Below are 19,973 nucleotides of genomic sequence, written 5' to 3' on the forward strand. Positions count from 1 at the left end.
TTTATTCATTACGTATGTGTATTCTTATCTCTCTTCTCAGCTGTCACGCCTTCTGCATATGTCTTCACTGTAATGCATTTACTATATATATGATAACCTGTCAATAAAGTATCGCTCTATCCCTTCCCGAACCTTCGTGGTGACGGAATACGATTGCCTGGTTCGAACCAATTCCTTTGTAACGAATAAACCCATTTTAAAACCTCAAATACCACGGATTCTGCCTCTTATTTTTACTGAGTTATTCTTATTGAATTTTACCGCATAAATTAAGTACAGGTAATTAAAATTTACCACAAGCCAACCAATGTCTTGTCTGTTGTACACAGATGAAATTGTGGTCTTTGGTTTGACCCCAAAGAGTCAGAATAGTCCTCTTGCTTCATTAAGACAGTACTCTGATACCCACATTAAAAAAATAATACCTCTAGAAGTAAAATTGGGTGCTTTAAGGGTAAAGGAGCATGCAATTATCCTAATTATATGTCGTTCCTCGGTAAGGAAATACTGGAGACTGTTGAGTCACATATGTTTTAGAGAAAATTGTGACCAATAATTTTCAGTGATGCGGAACATATATCGCATAGTATTAGTAAGGCTATCTCTCAGGCACATGGCTTGAGTGCCTTTTATAATAGAGTTGGTTTAGGCACTTTTTCCATCTCCTGTGGATATATTAGGCTAAAAATACCCACCACCTTATTATAAGTGTAAGAATTAATTAGTGTAGCAAAATATTTTTGTTAGATAAACAAGAAGGGTAAATTTGAGGAAGCTTTGCGGTTTTAATACTTTGGTGGCCATTTTGGACTTAAGAATAGAATTTGAATAAAAAAGTACATTTGTGCAAGGTTTTGCAGCAATCATTCGATGGGGCTATTGGCTTCTGATTAGTAAAACATATTCATTAAGGAATTGCATACTTTAAGCTTGTTTGACCTAAGCCACGGAGGTGCATGTTCTTGATCTGAAGCACAAATAAAATCTTGCTTTAATCAAACTTCTATTAATTGAAGTATGCGCTTAGATTGGACAAAAGAGAAATTCAAATTCATAAGACCCGCTTTAATTATGAAAAGTAATTATTCTCATAAATTAGAATAAGCTGACATGAATAAAATTTCGGGTAATATATGTAATAATGCGGTTTGCAATCTGAATCATATATTCTTTGTCTGTTCTACATTGATAATGTACCTCTATTTTTAAAATATCATGGGCAAACAACCACGGAAGCCCTCCATTTGATGTTCTCTTCCACAAACAAAATGTTCTCCACCCGAGTATTTATATTTTTTAAAGTTTTTTTAAATTTGTATTGAATTAGCTTTGTTTTTATTGGATAATTTTTTCATTGTATGTTTTCACATAATGAATTCTTTGTATGTGTTTTTTAATGATGTAGTTATTTTATGTTTTATTATTGGATGGGTTATTATAATTCATGTGATTCTTGTTTGAGTTACAAACCTTGGATAAAAACATGAGCAGCCTTGAGAAGTGTGGGGATCCCTGATATGATATAAAGGTGGTAAATATTGGTCTAACATCATCCAAAGTACTTTGATGCATCACTATCCCCATATATAAGGTTGGGCATGGCATTATTTTGGTGATTCTTTTCATGCTTTAATGTGCATGGCGTGCCACAATGCTGCCCAACCTTAGAAGAATTTTTTTTCTAACTTAGTGGTAGAATTTGTTTGAGTCATATGGGCAGTAATCACATGATGGACATCAACAGCTCTAAAATGCCCCAAGGGCTGAATATGTGCTTTGCATATATATGTTTTGTTATGCTATGTTATGATATGTTATGTAATGTATGTTATGTTATGTTATAGGGAACTCAAGAAATAATGGTGTTTGACATTTTTTCCATGAAATAGGTATTACATTCATGCAATAGATATGCATGTAAGTTAGAATCTGTCTATCTGTGAGACACTGATATATGGGTATAAACTTGTATTTATTAAAAAAAATGAAAAGCCTGTGTTTCAGGTCAGAGTAGTGTTTTATCATGAACATCACTTGCCTGTGTTTGGGACAATTGAGTTCAATTATCCAAAATGAAAACAGTTAGCTGATAGCAAAGTATGCAGTTTTTTCAGAAGCTAATGTTTATGAATAAAATTATTGCAAAGTCTTTCTAACCAAGCTGCTATCATAAGTTCTGTGTAACCTTTCCCACACTGTCCCTTCCAAATAGATTGTCATAATGAGTGTGACTAAAGAAGATAGAAAAATGGCAGAATTGGACTGTAGAAGAGAATGAAATGCTATATGCAATTTAAACTCAAATAGGCGAAATAGAATTGCACATCCACATTTTTAACCCACAGTTTTTCAAAGTTAAAAACGCTATTGAGGGTCCGGCTTGTTTATTATAAAAGGGAACTGTATGAAGTAGGTCTCTTCAGAATCAATGTCTTTTTAGGAAACAGAGGTAGAAATATGATAATTATTTCAGGGGTGCCCCTCAAATCCCCGGGTAAAATTATATCTCACACTACTAAACGTTCGCAGTTCACATTAGACATTTAAACCTAACCACTGTCAGGCTTTTACAACCACTATTGTTCACCTCCATTTTGAACTTTGAACAGGCGTGCATGAGCAACGCACCCCTCAAGAAGCCCGTCTAGCACAAAAACCTCCTTCTGCCACTGACTCCAGTTCTAAACATAAAGATGTGCCTACAGCATTCCAAATAAGGCTTTAATGCTCCTCTACTTGGGAAGATCTAGATTTGGATGCTAGGGGAGTCTGATTAAGGATCAGTCGGTGTAAACCCCCCTGTTTATGCTTGGGTTGGAATTAAGATTTGAATGTTTTTTTTAATTTTTTTTATATAATTTTTTATTGAAGTCCATAAATATTGCAATACATTAAATACATTAAGATCAAAATATCCATTTAAAAAGAGAGTTATCGGGCATAACATTAGATTTCCAAACATTTATAAATATCACATAGATTGCATAGAACACTTAAATATCAGGGAGAAATACATTCAAAACAAAACAATAACCCCTCCCAAACTTAAACGAAATATGAGACCCAGATTTTTTCAAACTTCCTAAGGCCCCCCACCCGAAGTGCGTAAGTGCGTTCACTTCTTCTAACCGCTTGCATCTTATGGGCCCACTCCAGGACAGAGGGAATCAAGTCAGTACGTCACCGTTGTAATAACAGTGATCTGGCTACTGCCATTGCAATATATAAAAGTTTTACCAATTGGTCACAAAAGAAGAGATCTGGGTCAAAACCGAAAATAATTAACAAATCGTTCACTACTAATTGGATGCAACATTCAGTTTCCAAATAGCAAAAAATGTCCTCCCAGAACTTCTGAATCTTAGGACATTGCAGCATAATATGCGACCACGTAGCTGAAGGGTGGATATTACAGCGAAAGCAGTTCGCTGGGCAATTAGCATATATTTTTGAAAGAGAAAAAGGGGTTCGGTAAAGATGCCATTTACTAAAAAACAACATCCTTTGCCAGTTCGCCCCTCTTAATGTACCAAAATTCAGTTTATTGACAGCCGACCATAAATTAACAGAAATTTCAAAATCTTCCTGGTCCTTCCATTTTTTAATTGCCTTCTGTCCAAGATCCAATCCCCTGATTGAAGCTAAACGCTTTCTCCATATCCCGGGGTTTCTGCTAGATGTATCCTCTAAGAGATCAGTAACCAACTGATGTTGTTCACCAATTTGGGAAGCAGCTAGCTCAACAAGAAATTTAAGGAGGATGTTATATGATCCTAAAAGAATAAAATCATTAATGGTCACTTGCGACATTTCAGTCAAAGTCAGCCATCCTCCATTCCTCAGAAAGTCTGAGACCTTACAGAAACCTACTGAGGCCCATTTTGCAGTAAGTTCTGAAGCTTACGTAATACCTGCTAATGGTAGAATGCTAGATAGTAGGGTGGCTGAATTGATTACAGGGATGGAGTATCTTTTATAAAGTGCCTGTCGTTTTTTTAAAAACCAATGAAGACACTTATAACAAACCAGTTTGGGAGATTTAAAAATTAGGAGAGGGGAATGAATCTGACTTTCCTTACACATAAGATCCACAAAACTATTAATAAAAGGATTTACCTGTAATTCAGGTTTAAATCTAGATAAATATTGTGCAAAATAAGCATAGTAATAATCCCTGAGATTCAGAAGAGCTAGACCTCCTTGTTCCACTTCTTCATATAAAGTGCTAAGTGCAATACGTGATGATTTTTTTGCCCAGAGGAAGGCTGTAAACATTGATTCTACTTGGGTAAAAAACCGAACCTGATAAAATAGATGGAATAGTTGAAAACAAAAAATTAAACAGAGGAAGAACCAACATTTTAATCAAGGCCACCCGACCCAGGATGGATAAAGGGAGAGAGTGCCAGCGTAAAAACAAGGCCTGAATTTTTCGAAGGAGCGTTGTGAAATTAAGATGGTATTAATCACTATTTCGGAGAAATATACTCCCAGATATCTTTTAGGTTTGGAGTTAACACAGGGAAGGATATCAGGGTGCAGATCCCCGCTTGCTCCGCCACATTGGAAGATTTCAGTTTTCCTTTTATTAATGCGGTACCCACCTAAAGCCTTGAAATCTTCAAAAAGCTGGAATACTTTAGCCTGAACCTCTATCTCTGGCTTAATAATAAGCATAATGTCGTCGGCGTATAATTTCAACTTTGCCATAGATGGAAATGGAGGACGGATATCAGCACAATTTCTTATTGCTATCGCCAACGGTTCGATAAAAAAAGCAAATAAAACCGTTGATAAAGGGCACTCCTGCCTTGTGCCCCGTTTTACTATAACCCGCCCAATCACCGACGTATAAATAATAACATTAGCTTCAGCGTTATTATATAGATTATGAATCAAGGTCATAATGTTGGGGAGAATACCAAAGTGACATAAAATCCTAAACAATGTCTCCCACACAACAAGGTCAAAAGCCTTCTCCGCGTCTAATAGAAGGACTAATGCGGGTATCCTCTGTGTATCGAAATAGTCAAGAGCCTCAGTTAGGTAATGTGTATTAGTAGCCAGCTGCCGACCCGCAATAAAACCATTCTGATCCAACTGGATCAATTGCGCCGCATATGGATTAAACCGAAGTGATAACAATTTGGTGACAATCTTATAATCTGAATTTAATAACGTGATTTGAATGGTATTTAACATATCCAATAATTATCGGATTCATGAAACACCTCAACTTTTGTTAAATATCTGCAGGTCAAACCCGCAGAAAATTTAACAGGGAAAGAGCAGACAGTATTTACAGTACCATGCAGATTTTGGTGTGTTAATGACCAAAATCTGCATGTTATTCCCCAGAAACTCTTAATAGGTGGTATTTTACACACCTTGCAAATAATGTACACTGTGGAATCGTTATTTATCAGTTGCAATAAATAGCACCTAAACTCGCAAGCAGACCCTAAAGAGTGATAATGTTCTAATATGCCTCCTAGCAATGTTATTTTTTTAAAGACAATTTGTCATACCCTCTATGAAATTAGAAATATTCCTTCTATTTTCTTTTCGCAAAAGACAGCTATCATTTTACCTACATTGTTTTAACTTTATCTGATGAAAAAAATAGCACAAAAAAACTGATTGCTTCAATATCCTATCTCATCTTCCTCAATCTTTGTCTCATTTTCCACATATAGCTGAAGACTCCTTTTGTTTCAGAAATCTGTCACCTATGGAGGTGGCAGTGGGTTCACTCTGGGACAGCTGCAACCCATGAGGTGACATGTAACTATGTAGTTGAAGCTGCATCATCGGAAGAGGGCTTGAAACTCTGCTACAGCATGTCACTTTGGTGAGAACATGACAGGTTGTTTCCTTACTGAAATCTTCACAAACACAACTTTTCTCTTGTTATTTCTTCAAATCGTTAGTTTTTGTTCCTTCCTTCTAGCCTGACAGGGGCTAATTTAGAAAACTCACTTTGGGGATTTTTAGTACAGAATACCACCCCTGTCGCTGATGGCATCTGAATGCCTCCACGTGAACACGCCACCCCATAATTTAGGAGATTTACTAAGGAAAAGGGCCACTTAGAGGAGGCAAACAAGACAATAACAGGCCTTCTGCTCTGATTGTAACATTCATTACTGTGAACTGCTGCATGTTTCTTGATTTAGCTCTCCCTCATCATTGTAATCCTCTCTCCATGTTTCCTTCCCTTCCCTTATCTCTTTCTCATCTCTTCTCATTCATGGCACACTCTATTACTTAAGAGCATATATGTTCCCTTCTTTCTATCTTTCTTTCTTTCTTTCTTTCTTTCTTTCTTTCTTTCTTTCTTTCTTTCTTTCTTTCTTTCTTTCTTTCTTTCTTTCTTTCTTTCTTTCTTTCTTTCTTCCTACCTTACTCTCTTTCTCCCTTCCTCTCTTCCTTCCTTCATTTCTACTTCACTCCCTTTCTAGTCCCTTCCTTTCTTCCTTCTAACCTCCTTATCTCACTCACTCTCTCTCCCTTCCTTCCTTCCTTCCTTCCTTCCTTCCTTCCTTCCTTCCTTCCTTCCTTCCTTCCTTCCTTCCTTCCTTCCTTCCTTCCTTCCTTCCTTCCTTCCTTCCTTCCTTCCTTCCTATCTTCCTTCCTTCCTAACTTCCTTCGTTCCTTCCTTCCTTCCTTCCTTTCTTCCTTTCTTTCTTACTTTCTTTCTTTCTTTCTTTCTTTCTTCCTCCCTTTCTCTTTCTTCCTTCCTCCTTTATTTCCTTCCTTACCTTTCTCTCTTGCTCCTTTACTACCACTTCCTTCCTTCCTTCCTTCCTTCCTTCCTTCCTTCCTTCCTTTTCTTTCTCTCTTTCTTCCTTTTATTCTTCTTATTCCTTATTTGCTTACTCTCTTTCCTGTCTTTCTTACTTCCATTCTTCGTTATCTTTCTTCTCCTTTCTTCCATCCTTCCTCCCAACAACCCTTCCTTCCGTCTTTGCTATAGTTCTTTCCTTTCCTTAACTTTCCTTTGCTTTCCTCTTTCTTTATTTCTCCCTTCGTCTTTTTTCCCTCCCTTGCCAATCTTCCTCCCTTTGTCCCTAACTTAATCAAACCTTTCTTTCTTCCTCCCTTTCTCTTCCTTCCTTCCTCCTTTATTTCCTTCCTTACCTTTCTCTCTTGCTCCTTTACTACCCCTTCCTTCCTTCCTTTTCTTTCTCTCTTTCTTCCTTTTATTCTTCTTATTCCTTATTTGCTTTCTCTCTTTCCTGTCTTTCTTACTTCCATTCTTCGTTATCTTTCTTCTCCTTTCTTCCATCCTTCCTTTCAACAACGCTTCCTTCCATCTTTGCTATAGTTCTTTCCTTACCTTACCTTTCCCTTGCTTTCCTCTTTCTTTATTTCTCCCTTTGTCTTTTTCCCTCCCTTGCCAATCTTCCTCCCTTTGTCCCTAACTTAATCAAAGCTTTCTTTCCTCCTCCCTTTCTCTTTCTTCCTTCCTCCTTTATTTCCTTCCTTACCTTTCTCTCTTGCTCCTTTACTACCCCTTCCTTCCTTCCTTTTCTTTCTCTCTTTTTTCCTTTTATTCTTCTTATTCTTCTTATTCCTTATTTGCTTACTCTCTTTCCTGTCTTTCTTACTTCCATTCTTCGTTATCTTTCTTCTCCTTTCTTCCATCCTTCCTTCCAACAACCCTTCCTTCTGTCTTTGCTATAGTTCTTTCCTTTCCTTACCTTACCTTTCCTTTGCTTTCCTCTTTCTTTATTTCTCCCTTCGTCTTTTTTCCCTCCCTTGCCAATCTTCCCCCCATTGTCCCTAACTTAATCAAACCTTTCTTTCTTCCTCCCTTTCTCTTCCTTCCTTCCTCCTTTATTTCCTTCCTTACCTTTCTCTCTTGCTCCTTTACTACCCCTTCCTTCCTTCCTTTTCTTTCTCTCTTTCTTCCTTTTATACTTCTTATTCTTGTTATTCCTTATTTGCTTACTCTCTTTCCTGTCTTTCTTACTTCCATTCTTCGTTATCTTTCTTCTCCTTTCTTCCATCCTTCCTTCCAACAACGCTTCCTTCCGTCTTTGCTATAGTTCTTTCCTTTCCTTACCTTACCTTTCCTTTGCTTTCCTCTTTCTTTATTTCTCCCTTCGTCTTTTTTCCCTCTCTTGCCAATCTTCCTCCCTTTGTCCCTAACTTAATCAAACCTTTCTTTCCTCCTCCCTTTCTCTTCCTTCCTTCCTCCTTTATTTCCTTCCTTACCTTTCTCTCTTGCTCCTTTACTACCCCTTCCTTCCTTCCTTTTCTTTCTCTCTTTCTTCCTTTTATTCTTCTTATTCTTCTTATTCCTTATTTGCTTACGCTCTTTCCTGTCTTTCTTACTTCCATTCTTCATTATCTTTCTTCTCCTTTCTTCCATCCTTCCTTCCAACAACCCTTCCTTCCGTCTTTGCTATAGTTCTTTCCTTTCCTTACCTTACCTTTCCTTTGCTTTCCTCTTTCTTTATTTCTCCCTTCGTCTTTTTTCCCTCCCTTGCCAATCTTCCTCCCTTTGTCCCTAACTTAATCAAACCTTTCTTTCTTCCTCCCTTTCTCTTCCTCCCTTTCTCCCTCTACATGAAGGATAGTTCAGGTCAATAGCTTCCATCAAGGTTAATAGCCTCAATGAAGAACACCTGGCAAACGTTAAACCCTTAACTGCTTGGCCTCCACCCCCTCGCCCCCTCCCCTCAGTGATGGCTATTTTGGGGTAGGTTGCTTAGGACTCCATATTCATTTTTCCACACAAGATATACACGCCAAAATTGTGACCTTTCTTTCCAACATCATGGGAATTCTAAATGTACCCAAGGGTCGTCTATTTCCCTGGAGGGGACTGACAAAATAGGCAAAAAATAACTACATTTTGAGTTTGTGGCAAAATAAATAGTAAAAAGTGCTTCAGATAAAAGTGTCTGTTTGTTTCTTAAAAATGGCATCAACAAGCAGTTTGTAGTGCTAAAGTCACCATCTTCCCAGCTTTCAGGAAATTCCAAGTTAAATAAAAAAAACTACATTTTTACCACAGTTTCGGCATTTTTTCAAGAGTTTCCCAATGTTTCCTATCCTTTGTGCTCTCAACCTAGTTTGTGGTAGAAACCAGTGTGAAACCCATGGATGATCCAGGAAAGTTACAGATTTGTGAAATTATTCAACATTCCAAATCCTGCAAGATGTCATATGCATAGATCCCGCAAGATTTTTCCAAATAAACTAATTGTTGAAATAAAGAAATATTGAAAATGAACAGGGAGAAACTGCCATTTGTGTCACCATTTTCATCTATAATTTTTCATCACAGTGGCCGATTTACAAAAGCAATATACCAATATGATTGCTATAACCTTCTAGTTGTGGAGATATATGGGGTTTGTAGGTTCTCAAGATACCTAGGGACACAGAGCAAACAACTGAGTTGCACTGTATAATGTTTTTTCATTGAATATGGACCAATTCATATGTAGAGTGAAAAATGAGTATCAAGGAAACTTATGTATTGCTGAAATCGATACAAGATATGGGGTTTAAGCGCAGTGGTTATTTGTACATCTTTGAATTTGTGGGTACACATACTAGCATATGATTTAAAGGTCATTTAAAAAAAATCTTCTTTCTTACACACTGGCTTTGATTTTCAAGGCACAAGTACAGCGAAATTCAATGGGTAATAAAAAATGTTCTACTATTTTATTCTTCCACATGTCTTCCGATAAAAATGGTACCTCATTTGTGTGTGTAGGCCTAGTGCCTGCAACAGGAAGTGGCCCAAAACGCAACCCAGATACATCCATTTTTTTCTCCCAAAACTGAAAAGTGGACAGCTGGGGATTTTGGGCCCTAGCTCAGCAGGCACCTAGGGAAACCTAGAAAACTTGCACCAGAATCTCTTGCAAACCTCAAACCTTGACTAAAAAAACATTTTCCTCACATTTCTATGTGTGGGTTGCCGTCGAGACCATGACACAAAAGGTCCTACAGAGCTACTTTGATAAATAAACAATAGGGCTAGTTTCAGTATTTTCGGCCGTGCTGTGGCGTCACCCTTGCAAACCTAGGAATCACAGAAATTTTTGAAAACTAGGCAACCAGGGGACACCCGAGGGCATGGATCCTATGAGGTTATCTCACACACAATGCCCTGCAAACCTCCAACTTTGCCTGAACCTCACACATTTTCCTAACATTTTTGTGATGGAAACATTCGTAATCCGTGGGAATTAAAAAAATTCCTTCTACTCAGCGCTGTCCTACTTGTGCTGATAAAAACACTGCCACTTGTGTGGCTGGGCCTAGTGCCCACAACAGGAACAGATTAACCCAAGGTCAATGGGGACGTTTGAGGGGGAACTCCCATTGCTCCCAATTTGATATTTTTCTGTTGCGGGCTCTAGGTCCAACCACACAAGTGGTACAGTGTTTTTATCAGCACAAGTGAGGCAATGCTGGGTGGTAGGAATTTTGTGAATTCCTACTGATTCCAAGAGTATCCATCATGGAAATATAAGGAAAAATGCATGATTTCAGGCAAGAATTAAGATTTTCAAGACATTGTGGGTAAGCATAACTCAGAGGATCCATGCAAGGAACACCACCCTGGAATCCAATTGTTGTCTTGTTTTTGGAAATGTCTGTGGTTGGTAGATTTCTATGGGTGGTGACGGAGCATGGCCCAAATCTGGCAGCTACCCCTACTGCTGATCTCTTCCCATAGCGTTATAGGTCCTTTTGTGTCAAGGTCTCTTGGTCTACTCACACAAACGAGGTAAACATTTTATTGGAAGACTTAGGGGAATGCTGGGTGGTAGGATGTTTGTGGCTCCTAATAGATTGTAGACGTTTTTGTGTGTTTTTACTCTGAGGTGCGCAGGGCATTGAGGGTAAGAAATTTGTGTGAGATTGATGAGAAACACACCACCCTGGACTTCCCCGGATGTAAAGCTTTCAGAACTGTCTGGGTCTGGTAGGTTTTTCCAGGTCGGGTCCTACCAAGGCCCAAAAAGTACATTCATGGAAAAACAACACCCCAAATAATCAAATGTCCTCTCGCTTGGCATTGGATGCTTTGGTCCGCAGGGGAGCAGAAAAACTGTTGAGGTTTTAGGGGTGGGGGTGTAGTTTGATGTTATAATAGGCCAGACCCACAACATAATTTAATAAAAATATATATATTCCTGCCATACAGTGGGCTTTCTGCCCCCACCCCGGGGCAAAATTGGGGGCACATCTCCTGTCTGTCCCTGGTGGGGGAAAAAGACAGGTGTGTCTGTTTTGGGGAGGGGGTGTGGCCAAAGACAGAGTGCAACTGCTGTAGCACTTTGTTTTGCCCCAAAGGCAAAATCCCTGGTGTCAGGTGGATTTTCTACCCCCAGGGGCAAGTTTGAAGCAACCTCCCCAATTGGGAGAAGCTTCCTATCTGCCCAAGGGGGCAGAAAGACACTATTGACCCCACTGGTGCAGGGGTATGGCTCTATGCCAGGGTAGGACGCACCATTCTTTTGTTTCTTTTGGTGCCATTTTGAAATCCCTGGCATCTAGTGGCTTTCTTCCCCCGGATGGCCGATAGGGTAATTACCCCATATGCCCCCCAAGGGGGGACAGAATGACTGATGCCCATTAATCTGGGGTGAAGGCATTCCCATGCCCATGATGGGCAGCCTCCACCCCTATATTTAAAATAAAAAGCTTTTCCTAGTGTCTGGTAGGCTTTCTGTCCTCCCCCAGTGGGGTATGGGGGTAATTATCTCCAGGGGCAGAAATACTGATGCCCCATTTCATTGGGTTGGAGGCATGGCCATGCCCATGGTGGGAAGCCCCACCCCTAGATTTAACACAAATGCCTTCCCAATCATCTAGCATGCTTTCTGCCCATAAAGACTAATGCCCCATTTATTTTGGGGTAGGCCATGACCATATTGGGCAGCACCCACTGCTATAGTTACAAAGAAATCCTTCCCTGATGTTTACTGGGCTTTCTGCCACCGGGGGGCAGATCGGGAGGTAATTACCCACATCAAGCCCCCGGGGGCAGGAAGACTAGGGCAATTAAATGTGCTGGGGGAGCACAATCAATTGCCTGAGGGGCTGGGTCCCCGATTCCTGTTGAGAAGAGGTAGTATTGGAGAGAACGATACCTCTCCCAAAGGATCAGTGCTCTGAGATGCCCTGAGTACTGATTCAGTAAAAGTAAAATCTGCTTGTTTTACTTTCACTTTCCTGTAATAACGTCAGCGCACTCTGCGCCTTGATCGTCAGTACAGGAAACGAAAAAAATGACCACCCTGCTGGGAAGCTCTTCCTGAGCAGTCAGAAAAGAATAAAGGACCAACCAGAGAGGCTTTCAAGAACCACCACTTATAGGGTACCTCTAATGTACTACCACCAGATCGGCTGAAGTATTAGCAATCGCCAGTCAAACTGCAATATAGTTAACTGATAAAGAATGTAGGATTGTGTGGTGATGAAAACATTCAGATTCAGAATTCTCCTGAGTGTGAAGGTCCCCTTGGTGCTAACACAGGACAGTTATGCTTGGAGCCAGAGATACACTGAATGACATATCCTATGTTATGCATCTGCAGCCGCTGGCTCTTGCGAGGCATTGTTTGACGAGTGAATAGTGAGAGTGGAAACATCCTCATTTTGATTAGTGTGACCTGGCGTGTATTAGACGATGTGGATGGGCTTTGGGTTTGCTTACTACTAAGCCCTTGCTGGCACAAGGCGGCAGTTCATGAGCAGGTTCTGATTCTTGCAATACTTCCCTCTACCAGTAGGTTCCTAAAGAATGCTTCTCTTCCCTTCCTGGGATTTGGAAATGGTTGGAAAGGCTGAAGTCCAGTCAACTGACATAGAAAGCTTTCTGGAGCTTAAAAAAGTTCCAAGCAGTAGGGCCCACATATGTGACTGTCAGTCTCCTTGGGTCTTCCATGGCCTAGAGGAGACCACATCGCAGCCACCAGGTACCGCTTCAGCACAGATTCCATGAAACTTGTCCGACACCAATCTGTTCTTACGTCTTCAGTGAAGTATACAAAAAGTTATAGATGGGATGCTTGAATTATTCTCAGCCACTGATAAATAGTGTGGCCGCATCCCAATTCATCGTTATTTTCATGACACTCCTTGTCATTTGGGAACAAAAGTTTGGAAAGCATTGATTGTAGAACTCATTTGGGAGGAATGTATGGTTTGGCGTTCTCCCATCTAAGTTGTAACAGTACCAGACTTGAGGATGCCCTCTGGGTCTATCAGGTCTCCTGTGTGCTGAAAAGGGGTGGCGGAGTTAGCGGTGTTGCACTGCACGGTATTCCGCGGAGTTGCATAAAAACTCTGTGGAATTTAGCGGAGTCCCGCTCCACCCTACTCATTACCTCCTAAGGTTGATTGTTGCGATGCAGTGTCTGCCTGATGTCAACTAAGTGCAGGCAGATGGAGTGCCAGGATGGGCCTTCATTTCTGTCATTTCTTGGCTTAGGCTGAGCTTTCTCATTTTCCCGTTGGCCATCGCTGGCATGATTGTGCTGCGAATACAATACTGCCTTACAAATGTAGACTTCGTTTCCGTGTCTGATGTGTCAGGCATGTTTGTAGTTTACAGTTCTCTTTATATGTATGTTTGTCATAGCCTTTTCGCTTTCTCTAAGAAATATAGGGATTACGTACAGAATTGGTGCTTTTTCGACCGACTGTTCGGCTATAGTCATGTTTTGATATTCTTTCCAAATGTGCAGTTTGCCCTGAAAAGAAAGTCGGAAGAGGGGCAGGGAATTACAGACATTGTTGACTCTGGGATAACAGAAAAAGCTATTTTAAAGTAATGAAGGACACAAAGCATCTGTGCTCCTCTTACCACAGGTTATGTGTGGCTCTTGCCGCACCTCGCTCCTCCGTGTCCTGCAGCAGAGGAAATGCTAAGAAGGCAAGCCATAGTCTCCCTTCATGATCCTCTCCCCTTTTTTCTGTCCTTTCCATCCTCCTATCCGCTGCCTTGTTGCGATGCCGATGGTGGCACGTAACTTACGTGCATGCAGGATGATTTGCAGCACTGAAAGGCATGAAGACTGCTGCCAGCACATCGCAGGGGCCGTTGATGTGCTGGTACCGTGACATCAAAGTGCTAGCTGCAGAGTTTCATGTGGATGGCTGAATTAAAGAAAGATTTCAGAGCAGGTCCTCTGGTTTGTAGTGGGTCAGTCCATTGAGACAGACAGGAGTTTTTGAAGAGGGCTGAGCAGTGACACAGATAAGTCCACCTCGGAGGACTTCAACCAGGTAATACTGACAAAGTGATTGTTCCCCTGCACAGAAAAGTGGACGTCCTGAAGCACATGAAGACATGTAAGAGTAAAATCCATTTCAATGGGATGCCAAGGGGCTGTGGGTAAAGTAACTGATGGAAATATGATGATACAGTGTTTTTAGGAGCGGGCAGCGGGGGCAAAATCCGCCATGTGGTGGTATCGGAGTTTTTTGCCGAACTCCGCACACCCAGTGGATCGCGGAGTTGGGAAAACTCAGCAAACTCTGCTGGCGGGGCTGAATTCACCGCCCACTCTTGACCCAGATTTAATTCTAATCAATATGCCTCTGGCTTAAGCCGAGTACGTGCTGTAGTAGGCCTGACCTCTCCATCAACTGGGCAGTGCGGACCCCTCCCTAGCTGTTAAATTTGTCTCCTGTTAAAATGCCACATGGATTCCTCTCCTATTCAGTTAAGAAAACACTTTGTACCATTTTGTCATTGTGTGCATCATCCTAATGTTACAAGAGAGTAGTTTATACATCATTTGGGTAGCCATTGTTCTAGATTACAACTCCCCATTTGTCGCCTCTTCCCCATTACAGTACAACCCTGTGACAACATCAGCCCAATACAGAACAAGGTAAGAAAGCTGGTGGGTTATGACTCATGTGTTTCCATTTAACCAACAAACAACTTTCATCCAACTCCTACTCCCCAGGACAAGCAGGCAATGACTCCCCATCCAAACGTTCAAGCAAGCCACAAACACTCTTGGGAGGACCCATGTGCAACACTAACTTTGTGGCCTTCTATGTCCTCATTTAGGGGCAGATGTACTAACATTAGGTGCAAAGTATTCAGAAAGAGAACTTGCTGTGCTGCGTTAAATGGAGAGGGCAGGAATGTGTCATAATTACTAACACATTGCACATTCCTGCTCTCCCTCTGTACTGGCGCACTTGTGGCTGCCAACTGCCAATGCAGGCACAATTGTGCCATGGTGCAAGGGTGCCTGCTTTACAGGAAGGATTATTTTCATGCACAAAACAATCCTCAGAAGCATTTTGCTCTTTCAATGTTTGCTGCAGAATGTAGCACACATAGAAAGAGGAAATAACGAGGAGCAATTAACATATTTCTCCACGTTACCCCTCACCTGCGAAGGCGTACCATTTGGCATATTCACAGTTTAACCATGAGTGGATGCATAGACACACCCACGCTCCACCCATCGAAAATTTTCACAGAGCAGAGTAATGCAAGGCAGCGACCTACGCTGCCTTGAGTTACTCCAGATAAGTCACACAGCGCCATGCAAGATGGCTTTATATAGCTTAGTAAATCTCGTTTTTAAGAGAAAACCTTTGCAGGAGTGAAGGTAATCTGAAACACACTGTAGGCTTTGTGAACAGTAACAAACAGCAATTTCACAAAACATTATGGCCTAAAAAAAAATATCTGCACACCAAAAGAAATTGACATCACTGACAGTGCCACGAGTTACAGCACATATTACAGCACCAATAACATCATCAATGACATACCTTAATTCATGAATGTTATTTTCTTTTCTCCTGGCTTAGAGAGAAAACAAAGCCTTGCTTCAACACCTATGCATATTCTCTTCTACACTTGGCCGAAGGCCAAGCAAGCAGGCTGTAGGGAGCAAAGGAAGTGGGTGCAGGGCATGACAGAAGGCCACATCCCCCTTGAGAGGCAACTGTCATGCCAATGAGCCAGAAGAACCTCAGGCTGGGGGAAAGCACCAGAGTGAGGTCAGAGTCAACTCACTATGCCGGTCTGGACTGGCCATATTGGACACAAGAAAAACATCTGATAGGCTGAGGACCAGAGGACTGCTTTTTGGGGAATTTGGAAGGACGAATCGTCAACAATCGAACTTGGTAAACAGAGTTGAGGGAATACACATAATTGGCTTGTAGGTCTGTTTATAATTTGCTTTCTACCAAATCCTACTGGAGAGGGTTGTATTCACCTACTACACTCACTCTGTACACTAGGGTACTGATACAAGCATATTTTCCAAGGCTGGCTTTAGTCCTAGTCCATCAGTGTCCTCTGGTGGGGACTGGGTTCAGTATAGAAAAACTTAAGGTCCTCGTGCCAGCTCCCCCTCCAACAGTTCTCCAGTCCAGCGTGCCCGCAGTCCACTACTGTTGCAAAGTCATCCTGTGCCCTGGGCACCCCTCAACTTTTTGCTGACTGATGCTGGTGGTAACTGACTCTGACAGACTCTGGGCTCTGCCTATCCAGGCCCAGGGCCAGTGCTAAGCTAAAAGAGACACATTAGAATACAGTTAAAACACCTACAGACACTAGGGTACACAATGGTATGGTGGGGTACCCCTCTGACTGGCATGACCTACCATATAAGCCCCTAGTATATAATAGGGCAGAGGATTGAAACTACCTAGAATTCCCCAGTAGCCTGGGGCATGGCAGTTTAGAGGCCAGCAGCCTTTTTCTGCACTTGCATGTGTGCACTGCTTAGGCCTGAGATCAGTTTAAAATCAGCCCTGGGTGACAGGACTGCTTTTAAAAAGTAAATTGTGCCCAAACTCGACGTTGGTGTTTGGGGCACTTACAAATGGATAACCTACAATGTTTTGGCGTATTAGGGACCCCCAGGGTCTCTGCTAGGTATCCCAGGGGTGGGGGGTCACCCTTGAAAAATGAGTTTTTATATGCCAGGGTAAAGTGAAATTTCACATTTCACTCCCCACATTGTGGTACAGTGGTACTCAAATTCGACTTTGATGCTAGGAGCACTGTTAAGGGAAAATATGCAATCTTTCTACAGATTCAGAACCCCTAAAGTTTACCCTAGTTGCACATGGGGTGGGGTTCCTGTAGATATAAGGCAAGTACTTATAAAATAGGTTTTGGCCCAAGTCATTTTTCCCATTGCAAATCCCTTGTTGCATAGGTTAACATGGTAGGAAGTTATTGATTAATAACTATTGATAGGAGAGGACTAGAAACGCTATTCAAAGACTTCCCAGAATGGTATTAACAAATCCAACAATATCATATTGTTGAATTTCTCCTAAAGTGTACATACAAGACGTTATAAGACTTTCTTGTTTGTAAGTCCAAATTCAGCTTTCCAGTGGTCTGCCCTGATTGGTCAGAGTTAAGTGAATTAGCCAGGCTGCCTTGAAGAGGTGATAAAGAGCCCTGGGGTTAACCTGCTCTGCTGGGAGGGCAGTGTGCTGTTCCATAGGAATGCCGGCCAGGGGGAGGAGTCGTAAACCATGGGCTTCAAAGGCAGAGGGATGGCCACAGAGTCAGTTTCCACTTTACCCTTTTGACCCCCACCAGACCCAAGATTAGGGAAGGTATGTGCAGATGGTAGTGGGAGAGTCTATGGAAATAGGCCATCCTAGGGGGAGTGTTTAGCCAGCTCTTACCTCCTTGCTGGAAAATCAGCCATTATGGATTTGGAAGATTTGATGCACTCTGGGATAAAATAATGCCACACTTTACAGGATGTGGTCATAACTTTTAGGAGTTACCCTGCTCCCATTGGTCAGAAGTGACCTTCTGCATGACCCAGAGAACTTGGAATAAGTATCTGAGAGGGGAAGAGCCCTCCAGATCTGCTGCTTGAAACTTACTGATGCACGAAGTGCCCTGCTGAGAAGTTTTGCTGTGCAAAGATTTCTAAGGCCTGACCTCTGAAAACTGCGCCATCTGAAACTACAGCCCTGTGGATTATTTTGCTTAAAAAGAACTAAAGAGTGGACTCCCTGAAAGCTACAGTTTAAAAAAGTTCAACTGAAACATCACCATCTAAATTTACACCTTGGAGACCAATCAGTGGATTTGTATGGGTGTTGTACCAGTGGATTGTGGGAACTGTAATCCTAAACTATCAAGGACCATCTTGGAGCTTCCAGACCCTTGGAGTAAGTTTGAGACACTTTGGGACCCCTTGAGGAACTTCAGGAAGAAGTGTAAGAAGTTTGGAGAACTTTGGGGCAACTTTGAAAAAAGCTCCATAGAGGGACCGACTCAACCTGGTCAGCCAGGCCACCTGCCTTCAACCGCGAGCCGGCCAAGCCATCCAGGTTCGTCTCGCTAAGAGCTCCATTGCTTCAACTTCCAGAGATTGACCGGGACTAGAGAAAATCTGAAGCCAGCGAACCCTCACTGGATCCAGCTATATGAGGAGCATCAGGAGACTCCGTGAGAAAAAGTACCAGAAAAGTTTCTAAGTCTGAAGGTCAAAACTGAGACAGGGACCTACCGGGAGCTGTAGCCGCTCAAGGATTCATCGCGCCCGGCCTGAAACGTTGACTTTGTTCCGGTCTATCGCGAGCAGGTATCACAATATGGTGCTATAATCTTCATATACGATAAAGTCACTTCATCTACCCTTGATCTGGACACCCTGGCCGGCATGCGGCGAAGCAAAGCCGAGGTGGAGCGCTACATTGCTTCCGTGCAGAGTTCTGCGCCGTCCCCTCGAGAGACCCTGGGCAGAGGAGCTGGGCTGTTGGGCGTTTGTGGTCTGCCCTGTCATTTCCCTCCCGCCGCCGCTGCTGCAATTGCCGATCGCAGTGGTCGCTGAGCGGGGGTTTCTGCCTACAGCCCCCAGAATTCCCGGCTGTGGTCCCGCCCCGAAACGAAATCACTTCCGCGCCCGGAGTCGCTAAAAATGGACGAGCTCCCTCGGTGGAGCGGGAGCCTCACTTTCTGACTTACTTTTTGTGCATTCTTACCTGCAGACCCTGGGCAGAGGAGCTGGACTGTTGGGCGTTTGTGGTCTGCCCTGTCATTTCCCTCCCGCCGCCGCTGCTGCAATTGCCGATCGCAGCGGTCGCTGAGCGTAGGTTTCTGCCTACAGCCCCCAGAATTCCCGACTGTGGTTCCGCCCGGAAACGAACTCACTTCCGCGCCCGGAGGCGCTAAAAACGGACGAGCATCCTCCGCGTCACAGGACGTGCGCCGGTGGCGCCGGGCTAAGCCCGGGCAAAGGGCGGGCCATCTGTGGCTGTCCGGGGCTGCCCAAGGCTGGGCTGGGCCACCCCCTTGATAAGTTATCTGTGGCTGTATGTCCAGTTAGCGACTATTAGGTTTGTTGCTTTTTTGTTAGGAAGTTTGTACTATAGGCTCATTCCACACTTACTGTATAGAGAGGCAAAGTTGATGTCTACCCGTTCGGGCAAGAATGAGAGGGAGTGGTGGGGGAGGCCCTGGTTGTGTAACGGGTACCATGGACCAGTTTATTACCCGCGTTGTCACAGTTATCGAGAAGGAAATCGCCATGACAGAGCGGCGTCTTTCTCGGGGACATCTTGCTGACAAACGGTCATCGCTGGGTTCGTTGGCCCTAGTGGAATCCCCAGTACGTCCACTTGATCCCTTGGTGGCTGCCTCCCCCCCTTTAGATCACCCACGAGTAGCAGCTCTAAGGGCCAGTTTGGACAGGCTGGAGAATTTAACAGCTATAGTACAGCTTAACGATGATAATGCTGTACCAGTCCCACTTCTTAGTGAGTCCCCAGTTCCCATGCTCCCTCTTGTTACTCCTTCCAGCAATGGGGTCTCCCTTCCTCAGCCAGTATTGGCTACGCTGGCAGTAAACAATCCAGCCCCTAGTAAAAGAAAAAGAACTGCTAGCCCACGCAAAGGAAGCCATGCTAAATCCCATAAGAAGCTTAGGAGGTCAGGTGCTAGGGGAGGCGGGACCCAGAGAGTGGGGCTGGGC

This window comes from Triturus cristatus, chromosome 1_2 (assembly GCF_964204655.1).
Source record: "Triturus cristatus chromosome 1_2, aTriCri1.1, whole genome shotgun sequence".
Lineage (NCBI taxonomy): Eukaryota > Metazoa > Chordata > Amphibia > Caudata > Salamandridae > Triturus > Triturus cristatus.